Source organism: Macaca fascicularis, chromosome 6 (assembly GCF_037993035.2).
Source record: "Macaca fascicularis isolate 582-1 chromosome 6, T2T-MFA8v1.1".
In the NCBI taxonomy this organism is placed as follows: domain Eukaryota; kingdom Metazoa; phylum Chordata; class Mammalia; order Primates; family Cercopithecidae; genus Macaca; species Macaca fascicularis.
The window spans coordinates 181782501-181801197 of record NC_088380.1 but is presented as its reverse complement, the minus strand read 5'-3'; the positions used below and the strand labels follow the sequence as shown (position 1 = coordinate 181801197).

Sequence of the window (18697 nt, the reverse complement as noted above, 5' to 3'; positions counted from 1 at the left end):
GAATGGGATTCACCTTCTTATACAGAGGCTTCAGAGTACTGCCTCCCACTTCTACCTCCCCACCACAGGAGACACAGCCTTTGTCCCCTCCAGAGGATGGAACAACAAGGCACCATAGTGGGTTGTTTGTCTGTTTGTTTGTTTGTTTGTTTTTGAGACAGAGTCTCATTCTGTTGCCCAAGCTGAAGGGCAGTGGTGCGATCTCGGCTCACTGCCACCTCCGCCTCCTGGGTTCAAGCGATTCTCCTGCCTCAGCCTCCAGAGTAGCTGGGACTACAGGCATGCAAAGCACCATTTTAAAAGGAGCGATGCCTCACCAGACGCCAAATCTGCAGGCACCTTATCTTGGACTCCCCAGCCTCCAGAAGTGTGAGAAATCAGTTTCCATTGTATATTGATTGCCCAGTTCTAAGCATTTTGTTATAGCAGCAAAAACAGACTAAGACAGGGCTGACAGTTAGTCAGCAAAATCTATGAAGCAGTGGTAGTATTTGACCTGGGCCTTAAAGGGTAAATAGGAATTTGCCAGGCAGGAAGGGAAGGTGAATCTAGGCAGAGGGTAGAGAGTCATGAAAGAACACAGCATGCAAAGAAAGTAATAAAGGAAACAGAACCACGAAAATGACTAGGGCTAAGTTTGGATGACCCGGTTTGTGCCTCTGAATCGGGCTGCTCCAGAGGGACCCCTGGGTCTTGTAGTTACATAAACCTTTAAGCTTAAGGCATTTTGAGCTGGATTCAGCCATTTGTAAACCAAAGAACCCTGATGAATAACCCTTCCAAATATGACTATAGAATTCTTTATTTCTAAGTAAATAACATCCACCACACTACCCAAGGACAGTCCTCCAAAAGTATAGTGGAGAACAACTAGATAACATGATTACATCAAGCATTCTTCACAAAATTTTTATTTTATGTGTATATATTACACATACAATATACATGTATTATATATAGTACATACGTAATATACTGTATGTACAATGTATCCCCATAAGTATATATAATATACATATTACACATATATGACTGATATGGGTGCTTTAATTTCAACCTCATTTCAGGTTGGGAATTTACAATTAGATGCCAAAGGGGCCAGATGAAAAGTTCTAGAAGGTCATTGTGGGGCAATGGATTGGGGTGTTATCACAGCCCAAAATCTATCCTCAGATTTTCAGGTTTAAAAAAAAAAATGTTGTTTTTAATAATTTTACACAAAGGAGATCTAATCAACAAAACTAATTCTACTAATGCTTGGTTATATGCCACTTATAATTAAACAATTGATACCAATTATTCTGACACATTTATCTATTTTCATCTTTATTTTTAAATGGTACTTTATTTTGATTTCCAACTTTTATTTGAAGCTCTGGGGTACATGCGCAGGATGTGCAGGTTTGTTACATAGGTAAATGTGTGCCATGGTGGTTTGCTGCACCTGTCAGCCCGTCACCTGGGTATTAAGCCCAGCATGCAGTGGCTATTCTCCCCGATCTTCTTCCTCCTCCCACCCCACACTGTCCAACAGTGTGTGTTGTTCCCTCCCCACTGTGCCCATGTGTTCTCATCATTCAGCTCTGATGTGTAAGTGAGAACGTGAGGTATTTGGTTTTCTGTTCCTGGGTTAGTTTGCTGAGGATAATGACTTCCAGCTCCATCCATGTCCCTGCAAAGGACATGATCTCATTCCTTTATATGGCTGCATAGTATTCCATGGTGTATGTGTACCACGTTTTCTTAATCCAGCCTATCACTGATGGGCATTTGGGTTGATTCCATGTCTTTGCTATCATGACTAGTGCTGCAATGGACATGGCGTGCATGTGTCTTTATAATATATATATTATATTCCTTTGGATATATACCCAGTATATACCCAGTAATGGAATTGTGGGGTCAAATGGTATTTCTGCCTCTAGGTCTTTGAGGAATCACCACACTGTCTTCCACAATGGCTGAACTAATTGCACTTCCACCAACAGTGTAAAAGTGTTCCTTTTCCTCCACAACCTCACCGGCATATGTTGTTTTTAATAATAGCCATTCTGATGGCCGTAAGATGGTATTTCTTTTTCTTTTCTTTTCTTTTCTTTTTTTTTTTTTTTTTTTTTGAGATGGAGTCTCACTCTGTCAGCCAGGCTGGAGTACAGTGGCATGGTGGTCTCAGCTCACTGCAACCCCTGCCTCCTGGGTTCGAGCAATTCTCCTGTCTCAGCCTCCTGAGGAGCTGGGATTACAGGCATGTGCCACCACGTGCAGCTAATTTTTGTATTTTTAGTAGAAATGGGGTTTCACCATGTTGGCCAGGCTGGTCTCGAGCTCCTGACCTCAAGTGATCCACCCTCCTCTGCCTCCTAAAGTGCTGGGATTACAGGTGTGATCATGTTTCAAACTTCTAGAATTCATTAAAATAATAATCAATGCGAGTTAGAATGTTTTACAAAACAAATATTTTGTTTGTCAGAAAGAAATATGGCACATGTAGCCAGAACCACAAAACGTCTGTGCTCTGTCCATTGAAAAATCCTACTTCTACATCCTGGCTAACATGGTGAAACCCCGTCTCTACTAAAAATTAGCTGGGCGTGGTGGCGGGCGCCTGTAGTCCCAGCTACTCGGGAGGCTGAGGCAGGAAAACGGCGTGAACCCGGGAGACGGAGCTTGCAGTGAGCCGAGATCGCACCCCTGCACTCCAGCCTGGGAGACAGAGCAAGACTCCGTCTCAAAAAAAAGAAAGAAAATCCCACTTCCAGGACGCAATACAAAGATGAAAACAAGTTAACAGTGTTTTTTAAAAAAGTGGGGGGGGGGGTGCTGGATGCAGTGGCTCACCCCTGTAATTCCAGCACTTTGGGAGCCAAGGCAGGTGGATCAGCTGAGGTCAGGAGTTCGAGACCAGCCTGGCAAACATGGTGAAACCCCGTCTCTACTAAAAAACATATATACAAAAATTAGCTGGGCGTGGTAGTGCACACCTGTAATCCCAGCTACCCGGGAAGCTGAGGCAGGAGAATAGCTTGAACCTGGGAAGCAGAGGTTAGAGTGAGCTGAGATCTCGCCATTAGACTCCAGCCTAGGTGACAAGAGCGAAACTGCGTATCAAAAAAAGAAACAAAAAAGGTCAACAAAGAAAACTTTTCACACCAAAGTTAAACAGAAAATATTAAACACAACAAAAACCAATGATTGCATTTATACTGAAACAAAGACTAAACAAATGGCTGGGCACCATGGCTCACACCTGTAATCCCAGCACTTTGGGGGGCCAAGCCTGAGCTCAGGAGTTTGGATTGCCTGAGCTCAGGAGTTTGAGACCAGCCTTGGCAACATGATGGAACCCCGTCTCTACTAAAAATACAGAAAATGAGCTGGGTGCAGTGGTGGGCGGCTGTAACCCCAGCTACTCAGGAGGCTGAGGCACGAGAATTGCATGAACCTAGGAGGCGGAAGTTGCAGTGACGAGATCGTGCCATTGTACTCCAGCCTGGGTGATAGAGTGAGACTCTGTTTCAAAAAAAAAAAGAAAAGAAAAAGAAGAAAGACTACACAAGAAATCTAAATATGCCTTAGAATAAGTAACAAGAAAACAAAAAGATATTAAGAAGTGTTGGAGCAGGTGTGATGGCTCACGACTGAAATTCCAGCACTTTGGGGAAGCTAAGACAGGTGGATCGCTTCAGTCCAGGAGTTTGAAACCAGCCTAGGGCAACATGGCAATACCCCATCTCTACTAAACATACAAAAGTTAGCCAGGTGTAGTGGGTCACACCTGTGGTCCCAGCTACTCAGAGGCTGAAGGGGGAGGATTGCTTGAGCCTGGGAGGCGGAGGGTGCAGTGAGCCATGTTGGTACCACTGCACTCCAGCCTGGGCGACAGAGTGAGACCCTGTCTCAAAAACAAAACAAAACAAAACAAAAAAAGTGTTGTTATAAATGCCACCAATTTATATGAAGTTCCTGAAATTCTGATTTCTGCTAATATTATTTGTGGGATTAAAAAAAAAATCCACACTTAAAAGCAACACACCAATAGAGGCAAGCAAACCATGTTTTGCACAAAACAACTATCAATGGCAATGGCACATGGATCTCCCTTTTCAGAACGCTGAGATTCTCAGTGCCCTTACCCTAAGGGCTTCCTGTAGACAACGTAACTATCAGAATCACATGGAGGAGATCAGAGCCTGAAAGGATACTTGAGAATTTTTTTATTTCAACCTTCTTCGTTTTATACAGAGAGAAAACTGAAATTCAGAGAGTTCTGATTTCTCAAGGCACACTACTAGTCAATAAACACCCAGAGCCAGAAACTAGATGTAACTCAGTGTTATTTTACAGCTTTAAAAGTTCCTCTCTGCTGGTAAAGCTTACAACCTGACAATAACATAATATATACACACAAATACAGTTATTTCCAAAATAGATTTGGAGGGGGCAGACCCTGTATTTTCACAATTTATAATTTTTATTTTTTTATTTTTATTTTTATTTTTTTTTTAGAGAGTCTTGCTCTGTCACCCAGGCTGCAGTGCAGTGGCTCCATCTCGGCTCACTGCAAGCGCCCCCTCCCAGGTTCACACCATTCTCCCGCCTCAGCCTCCTGAGTAGCTGGGACTACAGGCGCCCACCACCACACCCGGCTAATTTTTTTGTATTTCTTAGTAGAGATGGGGTTTACCATGTTAGCCAGGATGGTCTCTATCTCCTGACCACATGAGCCACCCGGTTTGGCCTCCCAAAGTGCTGGGATTACAGACATGAGCCACCACGCCCGGCCTCTATGATTTATTTTTAAGAACTGCAAAATATGTCTCCAGTATTCCTAACAGGATGTCATTAACCAATTTCCGTAGTGGGTTGGACATCTAGGTTGCTTCCAACTATCTGCTTTTATAATTATCCATTATAATGGTGGAAAAATTGGAAGCAACCTAAATGTCCAGCAATACAGACATTAATTCTCTATAAAGTAACTGTCAAATACCCAAATAAAAGACATTAAAGACCCAGAAGTGTGGCTAATTGAGCAAAAATACGTTAAAGACCATTTCGGGTCAGACGCAGTGGCTCACGCCTGTAATCCCAGCACTTGGGGAGGCTGAGGCGGGCGGATCACTTGAGGCCAGGAGTGTGAGACCAGCCTGGCCAACAAAGTGAAACCACATATCTAGTAAAAATAGAAAAATTAGCCGGGCATGGTGTTACATGATTGTAATCCCAGCTACTGGGTGGCTGATGCACGAGAATTGCTTGAACCCAGGAGGCAGAGGTTGCAGTGAGCCAAGATCATGCCACTGCACTCCAACCTGGGCAACAGAGTGTGACTCTGTCTCAAAAAAAATAAAGACCGTTTTGTCCAGTATAAACTCTTTCAAAATGTATACTCAAGCAGAGAGAAGTTTAGAAATGTCATCAATTATAATTTCAGGAAAGAATTCTAAGATGACTTTTTTTGGTTATCTGCTTCCCCCCACCCCCCTTTTTATTTTTTGGAGACAAAGTCTTGCTTTGTCACCCAGACTGGGGTGCAGTGATACGATCAGGGCTCACTGCAACCTCGACCTCCCAGACTCAAGCAATCCTTCTACCTCATTCTCCTGAGTAGCTGGGACTACAGGTGCACGCCACCAGACCTGGCTAATTTTTGTATTCCTGTATGTTTTGCAGAGATGGGGTTTTGCCATGTTACCCAAGATAGTCTCAAGCGATCCACCCACCTCGGCCTCCCAGAGTGCTGGGATTACAAGCGTGAACCATGTGTGCCAGGCCTACGTTTTCTTTTCTATAATGACCATGACCATGGATTTCAAGTACCAACATTTTTCTAACAATAATGTTTACAAAGCATACTATGAAAAATATGCAGAGAAAAAAATAGAAAATTGTAAAAAATCATCTATCACTAGTTTTTGTTTTTGTTTTTTAAAGGCAAGGAAGAAACAAAATAGAGTGTTCAGGAAAACAGTTACTTCCACTTCGTATTTCTCTGGTGAACTAATTAGGAACTCTAAAAAGTTCCAGGAGTAGAATCACGGGGTCAGAGTACCCTGGCTTTAACTTCTGGTTCATGGGGTCAGAGTACCCTGGCTTTAACTTCTGGTTCATGGGGTCAGAGTACCCTGGCTTTAACTTCCGGTTCACGGGGTCAGAGTACCCTGGCTTTAACTTCTGGTTCCGAGAATCCTGACTACTGACATTGTCCGCAACAAGGTCTTTGACAACATGTGCAACTCTCACCTTAAAGCATTTCTCATCTGACATTAGCTGCTCGGCTTTCTGCTGATACATTGACTCCAGGAGGCTCCTTGAGTTCTGTGTGTTTGGCTGGCCTCCGGTGGTCCCTTTATTATTTTCTGCCAGGTAAAGGTCAGTCACCTGCACACAGATCTCATCACTCACGATATGCTGCAGCTGGAATCAAACAAAGGCAAGCTGTTAGTGAACACAGAAAACATTTCTCCATTATACAGTCAACGTTCCTTTCACTGATCCAGTCACTTAACTCAAAAAAGATTTTTTTTTTTTGGCTGCAATTTTAGAAAATTAATCACACAAACCACTGTATCATTTTCTTGGAGAATAATCAAGCCAAGATTTTCAACCATATCAGTGGCCCATTTTAAAACTTACATATCTATTTAAAATAAAAATGATAGAGAACTCAGGTTAATGTACTGTTTATTTAAAATTTTAAGGATCTTTAAATAATTTTCCGTGGGTCATATTTTTATTGCATTTTAAAGTCATTTACAATTTGCTTTCACACATATTCTCTCTCATTTGATCCTCACAACTGCCCTGGGAAGCAGGTTAGGGAGGGAGTTGGGGCCTGTTAGAAAACAAATTTACACAATGCATACGAAAGCTCACTGTGAGCTGGGTGAGGAAGGGAGCCTTGGAGAATCATGAATGCATGATTGTCTATATTCCCAGCCCAACCACAAAGCCTGAAACTGATTAGGTATTTAAGATATAGCTGCTGAATTATTGCCTAGGGGTGCTCAGCTGAAGAAGCAGGGTTGGGACTAACAGTCAAGCTTCCTGACTTCTAGCCGAATACTTTTCCAAACATACCACCTATTTTTCTATATCTGATAGAAAATATAGTGCTTAAGTTGTACATAATGTTAACGCACTTTCAATACAGGCCAATCATAATTGATTATGAGTAGCTTTTGTGACAGTTTTAGGGAACTACTGACTAGAAAGTTGAACCTTCCAGAGCTCCCATTCTCATGTCATATGCAATTTCTATTCTGAAATAAAAATTCTTCCAAATGAAACTTTATCCATGAAAATGACAGAGAAAATAGATACAATAAGAAAGCAAAAATGTTAATTTCAATAACAATTTGTCTATTTTACTTTAAAATTATCATAACCAGCAAGCCATTCTATTTTTAGGAAGATACATTCTTTTTGACATGTTAGGAACTATGATAACTATTTATTCTTAATTTTAAGTCCTAAATGACCAGTATGTGTATTAGTAGATAACTGGACACAGAGCAAGGTCAGAAGGGTGACCGAGTGTGGCAGAAAGGGCAGTATCTCCAGCAACTGCAGATGGATAAATGACAATGAGTCCAGATAATGGATTCTGATACCACCATTAAAATTATGCTTATGAGTAATGATAACACAGGGAAATCTTAAGATACAGTGTTTTAGACAGAAAAAAAGGCAAGGTGAAAAAAATATATGGGAAACAGGACTTCAATCATGCATATAGATGCTTCTACTTTAAACCTTTTTTTTTTTTTTTTTTTGAGAAAGGGTCTTGCTCTGTTGCCCAGGCCAGAGTGCAGTGGCATTGTGATCTCAGCTCACTGCAGCCTCAACTTCCTGGGCTCAAGCAATCCTCCCACCTCAGCCTCCTAAGTAGCTGGGACTACAGGCATGTGCCACCACACCCAGCTAATTTTTTGTATTTTTAGTAGAGATGGGATTTTGCCACGTTGGCCAATCTGGTCTCGAACTCTTGAGCTCAAGTGATCCGCCTGCCTCAGCCTCCCAAAGTGCTGGGATTACAGGCGTGAGCCACCACCTCCACTTTATACTTTCTTGTTGAAGTAGACTGTATTCGTGATTCCCCACCCACACCCTCTTTTTGGATATCTAGCCCCTCCTCAAGTCTTTGGAAAGGGCAGCACTGCAAATCCAGGGACAACTAGGGAACTCCCACCCCCACTGCTAGGCAGATCAGATTCTCTATCCTGCTAATAGGAAATGACACAGACAGTGTTCGATAGATTTTTTGCAGAGGATCATCTGTATGGAAAGATCCAGTAACACTGGGATCAGGGGTACTGCCAGGGCAAGTCAAAGCCTCAGAGGCTGGAGAAGCCTGGACCATCTGCAGAGCAAGGCACAAGCATGGAGCAGAAATCCAGAGTGAAGGGATGCAGGAAAGAAAAATAACCTCCCAGCCCAGTCCTTCCATACTGTGGTCATATTTTGAGTTCTGTACTTAGATGCCTGTGAGATTGCCTATTGTATTCTTAATATAAATCCCTCTTAAGCCAGCCTAGAATAGGTTAAGATAAATATAATGACGACTTGGCTGGAGTGCCGTGGCGCGATCACGGTTCACTGCTTCCTTAACTTCCTGGGCTCAGGTGATCCTCCCACTTCAGCCTCCCAAGTAGCTGGGACTCCAGGCATGAGCCACCACGCCCAGCTAATTTTTTGTATTGTTTCTTATCAAAATGTTGTATTTTTCAGAAGAAATCTTATATATAATATATTGAAAACCACTGATTGCTTTTCCTTTGTCTTTTTTCTGTGAATGTGTAAGTGAGTCCTTTGTATTTCTTCTTTTACACAGGATATGGGCTGTTTGAAAAGTATTTCATTTTCTTCATTATCATCATTCATTTCAGCCACTTCAGATTTTCATCTCCCCAAAAATGTTGATGTACAAACCCGCGTGGGGCCCTGGGTATCCACAGTCTTCCCAAGAGCGTCAGGAGCGCCTAAAACCTTTTTCTTCGTCTTACGTAAAACCCGGCCTTTTGTAGATGTCCAATAATTTGATTTTGAAGTACTTTCCGTTTTCTGTAAAATCAAAGAAGGAAAATCATAATCAATTCTTTTTAAGTTATTTCTTCCCGAGTGATCTTTCCTTCTTTTTAAATCGCCCCTCCATCCGCAGCTTTTGTGTAAGTGCCGATTCTGATTATACCGTTTCACGGATGGATCTGATGGCTGTTTAAATGGAATATTCCAGTCTTTAAAGAGTTCTTTCTGTACTTTTTCGGGTGGCATAAAATGACAGGCCAGGAGTCTTTCACCAAGCAGGTAGTTGTTCATTGTTTCAGCAACTATCTTCGCAACAGACTCAGACTCAAACTCCACAAACGCACAGCCTTTGCTATTTCCCGTCCTTTTATTTGGGAATAGTCTGAACCTTGTAGCAGTGCCACACGGGGAGAAACAGGAAAGGATCTGGGTTTCTTTAAGTCGGTTAGGTAGGTGGCGCACACAGACCACGCCAGGAGTAAGTTGTTCTTGATTTTTCAGCAGTTATGCTCTTGCGAACCTGCCCCCACCTCCTTCTGAAACTCGGCATCTACCTGCGGGGTCAGCGACAGGATTGGCCCAGCCGGGGGGAAAAGGCCGCCGCGCCAAAAGCGGCCAACACCACCTCCAGGCTGCGCTCCCGGAAACGCCCGCTTTTTTGTATTTTTAATACAAAAGAGGTTTCACCATGTTGCCCAGGCTGCTCTAGGTAACTCCTGGACTCAAGCGATCTGCCTGTCCTGAACTCCCAAAGTGCTGGGATTACATGCATGAGCCACCGCACCTAGCCTGGACTTTGAAATAAGTTGTACATCCAGTCAGCAGTCAACCCTGGGAGAACAGCAAAGATGAGGAGAAAGAGAGAAGAGATACCTCCAATTAAAGGAGTTAAGAAGAGACGCTTGAACTTATTTTTTTATTTTTATTTTTTTAACTCAGTCTTGCTCCGTCGCCCAGGCTGGAGTGCAGTGGCACAATCTCAGCTCACTGCAAGCTCTGCCTCCCGGGTTCACGCCATTCTCCTGCCTCAGCCTCCCGAGTAGCTGGGACTACAGGCGTCTACCACCGCGCCCGGCTAATTTTTTTGTATTTTCAGTAGAGACAGGGTTTCGACGTGTGTTAGCCAGGATGGTCTCCATCTCCTAACATGATTCGCCCGCCTAGGCCTCCCAAAGTGCTGGGATTACAGGCGTGAGCCACTGCACCCGGCCTGAACTTGGGTTTTAAAGTCACTGCAGGCTGGCACAGTAGTCCCAGCACTTTGGGAGGCCAAAATGCGTGAACTTCTTGAGCCTAGAAGTTTGAGACCAGTCTGGGCAACATGGCAAAACCCCATTTGTACAAAAAAGATACAATAAATTAGCCAGGCGCAATGGCACCTGTGGTCCCAGCTACTCAGGAGGCTGAGGTGGGAGGTTGAGGCTGCAGTGAGCTGAGATCCACCACTCCTCTCCAGCCTAGGCGACAGAGTGAGACCCTGTCTTAAAAAAACAAAAACAAAAACAAAAGTCACTGTTTTGGGGTTTTCTGGATGAAAACTTTATTTCCATTCAAAAAAAAAAAGAGTGGAGATAGTATGTATTACTGATTCAAAATCGTAACCAGATGCTCAGAGTAAGTAATTGTATCTATCGTTTCAAAAACCAACCTCAGGATTATTAAAAGTTAGTTTTATTGGATTTCTTTTAAGCTGTGCTGAGTCACTCAGGTCTGTCACTTCCAGGCCCATATTTTACTACATTGTAACCCTATTGGGAAGGAAAACTGCAACTAAGATTATGATCCATCCTGAGATGAAAAGTTTCACACATATACACCACGCATACCCCCCACCACAGTCTAATGACACAGTGACCCAACCTTAGGCAAAAGGGTACCACTGCCAGCAAATGCATTTTTGTCTTTATTTCTTCTAATTTTTTTCCTTTATTTCTCTAAAAGCAGCAAATTCATTTAACATTTTATTGAGATTCTCAACTGCTGCCATTTGGTTTGTATAGAAAATTGTTTACAAAGTAATTTTTTTCCATTTTTGATATTTTAATGAAAATTATGTTCTTCAGTTTTAAAGCCCTGTCCTCTCTCAAAGAAAGATTAATTACAAACTACCAGGTAATGATTATTTAGGAAAATAACAAAAGCAAAAACAGCTTTTAAACACTTGTGAAACAAGGGTAAGGGTCCAAAGTCAAGACCTTCTGTGCTCAATGGAGGTGCTAGGCTGCCTGGGGACACCATCAGCACTTCACCACCCACAACATCCTCAACAGCTGGGAGCCATGCACGGACCTGGGAGACTTCCTGTTCCACAAGCTCCACTCTCTTTTGCCCCTCTGCCCTTGCTGTTGAGCCTCCCCTCCAAATCTGCCTAACAAAGGCAGCGGAATCTTTAATATTGTTCGGCTTTGTCCATGGAGACAGGATACTCTAGAAAGTTGAGAGGCTCCCTGGTCCAGCCTGGGGGAGGAAAAAATATACAACGTAGCATGGATGGGTTCACTTTCTAGTCCACTCAGACACATGCTAATACTTATTAAATGGATGTATCAGATGCTTCAAAAGTCCATACCTGTAGTAGTACAAAAGTTGCTTGTGAAAAAGAAGCTGCAAAATGATAAAAATGTCTGCAGCAGTTCAGGCTCGTGATGACAAAGCTGGTTCTGATAAGCAGTTATTGTGACAAGCACAGCAGCTTCCCGTGTAAGTCCTGTGTTCAAAGGGTTTCATTGAGACCACAGGAAGCTGGAATCCAGATTTAAAAGGCTCTCTGCTGACAAAATGTGGTATATCCATCAATGGACTTCTACTCAGTAATGAAAGCAACAAACTACCAAAACATTTCATATGTCATGGACCAACCTCAAAAACATTAGCTAAGTAGAAAAGCCAGACACGAGACTGCATATTGTTTAATTCCATTGATTTGAAATGTCCACGAGAGGCAAATTTATAGAGACAGAAATGGGCTGATTTGCCTCAAGAGGCAGGGATTCAAGCTCTCTAGACTACATGTGATACATACATGAGAAAAAATAAGGAAAAGAAAAGAAATCAAAACATAAATAAATGAAAATAATACTTCTCCTGGATTATAAAGAAAATCACATCTTTTTGTAATAATTTGGAAGACAAAATATAAAGAAAAATCTTTAATTTCGACACTCAAAACATTCTGGTTTGTTGCTTTTTATACTTTTTATGCATATAAACATTTTAAAAAGTAGAATCATAATACATAATCTTTTGTCACTTACTATGTTTTGGTCATATTTCTATGGCAGTAAATATATCCTTGGCATCATCGTTATACTAGTTGGATGTATATTAAGTTAATCATTGCCTCCCCAGAGGTAAATTTTCTCATATGTACATTTTAATTGACTCAAGCAAGCATTTCTGGACTGAATTTATAGAAGTAGAATTTCTGGAGGAAAATAACATAAAACAATTTTAGGGTTTTTAATAGAAATTTTCAAATTATCCTGCAGGAAAATTGGTTCAGTTTCTACTCCCACTAACAGGGACAGAGCTCCAGTTTCCCCCTTCCATTTGTCCTCCTTGCTGGTCTTTAATCAGAAAATCTCATTGTTTTTGTTACATTTCTTTGGTTTCTAGTGCTTTTGAACCTTTTTAATATGTTTATTGGCCATTTTTATTGTTGTGGGAAGCACCTGTTTCTCTATTGCCTATTTTCTGACCAAGCTCTCAAGTCACATTTCACTTAATTTTTATCCTGCTGATTGAAAATATTTTAACTTAGCGATTTTAATGTAAACTGGAGCAGGGCAGACTGTAATCATCTAGGTCTTGCTCTGTCACCCAGGCTGGAGTGCATGATCATAGCTACCGCAGTCTGGAACTCCTGAGCTCAAGTGATTTTCCTACCTCAGCCTTCCAAGTAGCTAGGACTACAGTGCGTGCCACCATGCCCAGCTAATTTTTAATTTTTTTTGTAGAGATGTGAATTTGCTATGCTGCCCAAGCTGATCTTGAACTGCTGACTTCAAGTAATCCTCCCACCTTCGCTTGCCAAAGTACTGGGATTACAGGCATGAACTACTGCTCCCAGCTGAGAGCTCACTTTTATTTGCTAGTGGTGTTCTTAGTATCTTTTCATATTTGAGGCTTCGGTGCTAGTGCTGAAGTATTACACTCACCATCCAAGGTTTACAGGACTTTTGTTTTAATATGGAACCGATGGAACTGTTTAGTTCTGCGTCTTTGCAGGTATACAAAATGTGCCTGCCAGGACTCTGCTTTATATCCATTGAAAGCAAGAAGTAATACAGTAAAAGTTTGTCTGGCTAGAGGCTTTGAAAGAATGGACTATTCTGGTTTAATTCTGTTAACTTGGAAGTATGAAGGTGAAAAAAATTCAAAACTTAAATTTCCTGTTGAATGCAATTTGAAAATATAGCCAATGATTTCACTTTTCTTTTCTGGTAAGTTTGGACATTCTGATCTACTTGGTGTTTTATTACAGAATTCCTAGCGTGCCTGAAGATCCTTTTCTAAAACTTTAGATGTAAGAGAATGTAAATGGTATTGTATTAAGGGAGGACACCACCCCTCATATCGTCTTATGCCCAATTTCTGCCTCCAAAGAAAGAAGTAAAAACTAAAAGGCAGAAATGAAATCCACAGGCAGACATCCTGGCACCGCTCCCTGGGCCTGGTAGTTTAAGATGGACCCCTGACCTAATTGGTTCTGTTATCTGTAGATTACAGACATTGTATAGAAATGCACTGTGAAAATCCCTATCTTGTTTTTTTCCAGTCTAATTACCGGTGCATTCAGCCCCCAGTCACGTACCCCCTGCTTGCTCAATCGATCACAAACCTCTCACATGCACCCCTTTAGAGTTGTGAGCCCTTAAAAGGGACAGGAATTGCTCACTTGGGGACTTGGCTCTTGAGACAGGAGTCTTGCTGATGCCCCCGGCCAAATAAACCCCTTCCTTCTTTAACTCAGTGTCTGAGGAGTTTTGTCTGCAACTCGTCCTGCTACAGTATGAGATGAGGCTGGATGAGAACTGATACTTGTAAATATACTTTTTAGACTAAATGTCTGATTGTCACTTGTTTTCTTATTTAACTTATAAAAATAAAACACATTGGGGGGAGGGTGGGAGTAGGAAGGAGATTTATGTCTTCTAATTGCATGTCAATGTTTCATATCAAGACAGAACATACAGTACCCCGGCTTTGGACCTACAGAAGGAAACAATTTTGCTATCTGCTGTATGCCAGAGATCCTAAACACCTGGAGGGATTACTGCAGCACAGATTGCTGAGCGCTACTCCGGAGTTTCTGATTCATCAGGTCCAGGGTGGGGCCTGAGAATTTGCACTTATAAAAAGTTCTCAGGTGCTGCTGGTGCTGCTAATCCAGAGACTACACCTTTGAGTGCCACTCTTGTCTACTAACTGTAAATTGTAGAACTCCAGAAAAAAGCTTAGTTTGGTCTGGGATAAGAAGCACACAGGTTATGGAGCAAATGATGAAAGATTCAACCCTTGATCCCAGCCTACTCTGGAATTCAGGTAACAAGCAATACACTGTGACATAACACAATTCTTGGTTTTCATGATTCCAAATAATAGCCAAGTATCAAGTGAGAAATTCAGTATCATTTGCAAGGCTTAGAGAGGCCAGGTGATTCTCGAAAAATGGGCCTTGTATTTGTTTTAAACCGGTAAAGAACTTTGAGTGCTTATTAAATTGAAACCTTTGTGTTTTTATTTTATTTTATTTTATTTTTTGAGATGGAGTCTTGCTCTGTCACCCATACTGGAGTTCAGCGGCATGATCTTGGCTCACTGCAACCTCCGCCTCCCAGGTTCAAGTAATTCTCCTGCCTCAGCCTGCTGAGTGACTGGGATTACAGGCACCCACCACCACGCCTGGCTAGTTTTTGTATTTTTAGTAGAGACAGGGTTTCACCATGTTGGCCAGGCTGGTCCTGAACTCCTGACCTCAGGTGATCCACCCACCTTGGCCTCCCAAAGTGCTGGGATTACAGGTGTGAGCCACTGCACCAGACCCAAAAGCTTTGTGTTTTTAAAGATATTAGATATGTTTCTTGTTTTAAAAAAAAAAAAAAAATCTTAACAATAATGTAGGAAAATAAGAGAAATATTTGTCCAAAAAAGGGAAATCATAGTGATTATTTTATCTTATTGGAATATTGAATAATATAGTCTGCTTCATTAATCATCAAGCATGCTATGGATTTTTCATTTTTATAGGATTTGTATCTCAATTGAGCTAATACTGGTAATTCTTGTACTCTGTTTGAAGGTGAAAAATATAGGCCAAACTCATAGACCTTGCATAGAAGCTAGATAATAAAGACAGCTCTGGAGGACCACATACACACACACAGACACACATATATATAAAGCATACACACATATATTTTTTAAAGTTTTAAAGCTTTTAAAGCAAAAGCTGGCCCCTGCCCTCTCCCAGAGTGGGTGGGGACAGCGGTTTCATGGTCAGCTTTCCTTGTGATACCACAGGTCCCTCTGGACATGCTGCTGCCTGGCCACGCCTTCTTTTGCTTTCATCTTTCTCATTGACCAATGGGCTTGGATCATTAAGGCCACACCCCTATTCTGCATTCTAGTGGGGCCCTGGTTACGCCTCCTCTGGCTCAGTCACACAGCTGCCTGGTAGGTGACTGGAGGTATTTGGCAGTCATTGCTGGGATTTTGCTGATATGGCACCAACCCTGCCTGCCTTCCCACCTCATGATGGCTGAAGAAACTCAACAGAGCAAATTGGCTGCAGCCAAGAAAAAGGTAAAACACACCAGGTCGTGGTCCCCCAACCCAGCCACAAATCCCCTCCAATGGCAAGACCGCTACCAGAGTCCATACCACTCCTGAGGCACACCAGGCTGGGCCCCCCAACCCTGGCACCTCTGGGTTCCCCCCACCAAAGTCTTGTCAGTCAGACCTGCCCCTTCAGCAAGCAGCCCAAGCCCTGCCCTTGCCAGTCACCACAGGATGACTTTGGGTGGGTGACTCCTGGGGCCCCCCAGTCCATATTCGGCCCTTACCTCCCACTGCCCAAAGTCCAACCTCCCTAGGTTCTTTGGGCTGATGTCTCCAAGGACCTGGGTCCCCCAGCCAAAGCCCCGGCCCTCGCCAGTCACCCTGGGTGACTTTGGGCTGGTGACATCTGGGGCTCCCTGCTGCAGTCTCTGCCTCTCATCCTGCTGCCCCAATCCTGACCTCCCTAGGCTCTTTGGGCTGGTGTCTCCAAGTACCTGGTTCCTAGCCCTGTGTCCTCCTCCCCGACTGTGAATCAGTGACTCAGGCATTGTGCTGATGTGGCTCCCCCCTCCCCAGGAGGAGTGGAATGTAGTGATGTCACTGTCCCCTTAGGAACTGTCGTTACTGCTCCAAGACTGGCCTTTGATCTTACAACCTAGTCCCCTAAGTGTTCTCACCCCATTTCTGGCTCCTCTGCTAGAAGCATAAATTTCCAGCCAGAAGGGGAATGGGGACTATGGGACACGGGAGTGAGAGTTTTCAGGCTGCCTTAATCCCTTAACATAGACATTGACAGTGCGAAAAGCCTGCACTTCCCCCATGAGCTCAAAACATTAACAGTATCTCTGGGTGGCAATGGGAGAATGGGTCTGGTTTGGTTTTCTCCCAGACTTCTACTCTCCAGAGATACTGTAACATTTTTTTCTGAGTTTTTCACCTCGTATTCTAATTCTCCATGGTTCTGGGACCAGACTGCCCTTCAGTCAGTGGTCTCTGGAGTGACAGCTGCTCATCTTCTGTGGAATAGATCTTGAGAAACTGAACTTGACAGCTTGAATTTTCCTCATATCATCTCAACCTGGGGTACTTTGAGTGCCACAGGATAAATGTGAGACGTCTTTCTGAAGCATCAGTTTCCCTTGATTCTCTTGAAAGAGAAAAAACATTAATGTCCTTAGGGATGACAGTCAGATAGGTTTCTAAGAACCTCTCTGAAATGAGACCTCTCTGAAATGAGGCTTAAGTTGTTCTCTTTCTGATAAATTCCCAGCTTTAAGAGAAAGGCTGCTTTCTGCCATGAGGACACATTGATACTGGTACTGAGAGGTACTGGTGCACTTCTTAACACTAACAGATGTGTGAGGATGTATGACTCCAAACCACAGAGTGTACAGTTCCTGCCTCCTTAATGTTTACTGTTCTACCTCTGCCTCTGGTTTTGATCCCTGGCAGCTGCTGATTCGTGGCAAAACCCCAGAGCTTGGAGTCAGAAGACTGAGTTTAAGGTCCAGTATTGCCTTTTATTTTTTAAGCCATGATCTCAGTCCCTCTCAGTCACTAAGTGATTGCGACAACATTTTGTGCGGTTGTTGGTGGCATTAAATCAGATGGTGTATAAAAGTATTTTGTAAAAACTGGAAAGGAAGATATGACTGTAAGGCTTTGTTGTTCTCATGCGTATTACTGCTCTTCTTTCCCACAGTTAAAAGAGTATCAGCAGAGGAACAGCCCTGGTGTTCCAGCAGGAGTGAAGAGAAAAAAGAAAAACACAGCAGTAACCCTGAGACAACCACTTCTGGTGCTTTCCACTCACCTGGAGATGTGAGTCTTGGCTGGTCAGGCTCCTGGGCACAGGGGGCCCAAGGGGCAGTAGAGGGTAGTTGTTAAGATTGTGGAAGAAGTGCCAGGTACTGCTTAAGAATTCTGGGCTTGAAACCTGCTTCTCCATATGTTGGGATATGATTTAGGGCAAGTCGTTTGAGCTTTCTGGGCCTCTCTTTTCACATCTGTAAAATAGAAGTGGTGTTGCTTGACTTCCATTTGTGAAGTTTAAGTGTGATTTGTTATTGCTGTTGTTTTTATGTTAATCCCTGAACATGGCCTGCTGTAAACACCCAGAACACCCAGTAAAAGGTCGTTGCTGTTTGATTTTCCTCATCCCCAGTCTCAAGGGGAAGCCAGGCCAATGAGAACAGCCACTTGCCATCAGGCTGTCCCTTTAGAAGTCACTGAAAGGGCCCCAGGGTGTGGTGAGGAGAGCCCCAGGCACTAGAATTAAGAGAAGATCTAACTTGCCACTAGCTTGCTTGGTGACCACAGAAAAATCACTTTGTCCCCTGGGCCTCAGTTTCCTCCTCTGTAAGATGATACTGGATAAGATCAGTGTCTTTAAAACTTGTTTTTTAGCTGAAGCCCCCTTTGTTCAAGTTAACCCTTACTCAGAAGTCTGGTTTTTTAAATGGAGGTTGAGGTCTGGAGCTCTACTAGATTCATCACCCACATCCTGGGCCTGAGGAGAGGGCTCCACTGAATGTATTAAGAGCTGCATTGGTCAGGTGACTCCATTCTGTGACTGCGTTTCTCAGGAGACTTTTCCATCTATTTGTTCCTGCCCCTGGCAAGGCAGCAGGTGGCCGTTTGGAAGAATGGTTTTGATCTCTGCTCTTCTTCAACATTTCATTTCCCTGGACCCACATCTTCCTCCTTTCCTGACTTTCTTGCTTCTCTCTAAGCCACTTCTATCTTTCTCTCCCTGCCTTTGTTTTTACCTTTTCACCTCCTGTAGATTCAGGACATTTTGAAGGTGCTGGTGTCCACCTTTAACCATTCCAATGGGGTAGTGCTCTCCCACTGGACAAGTGGAAGGTGAAGCTGTGCCGAGACCCCTCTG

At 43.0% G+C, this 18697-nt stretch overlaps 1 long non-coding RNA gene and 1 pseudogene across 1 annotated transcript in view; one reads left to right on the top strand and one right to left on the bottom strand.

Moving 5' to 3' along the window:
• Positions 1-6000: 6000 nt before the first annotated feature.
• Positions 6001-16355, bottom strand: LOC135971528 (MKI67 FHA domain-interacting nucleolar phosphoprotein pseudogene; annotated as a pseudogene).
• A 1097-nt stretch (positions 16356-17452) lies between these two features.
• LOC135971476 (uncharacterized) overlaps positions 17453-18697 on the top strand; it is a 25925-nt gene continuing 24680 nt past the window's right edge. The window contains exon 1 of the long non-coding RNA XR_010587726.2: positions 17453-17628. This is a non-coding gene — a long non-coding RNA (uncharacterized lncRNA). The remainder of the gene's footprint in view (positions 17629-18697) is intronic.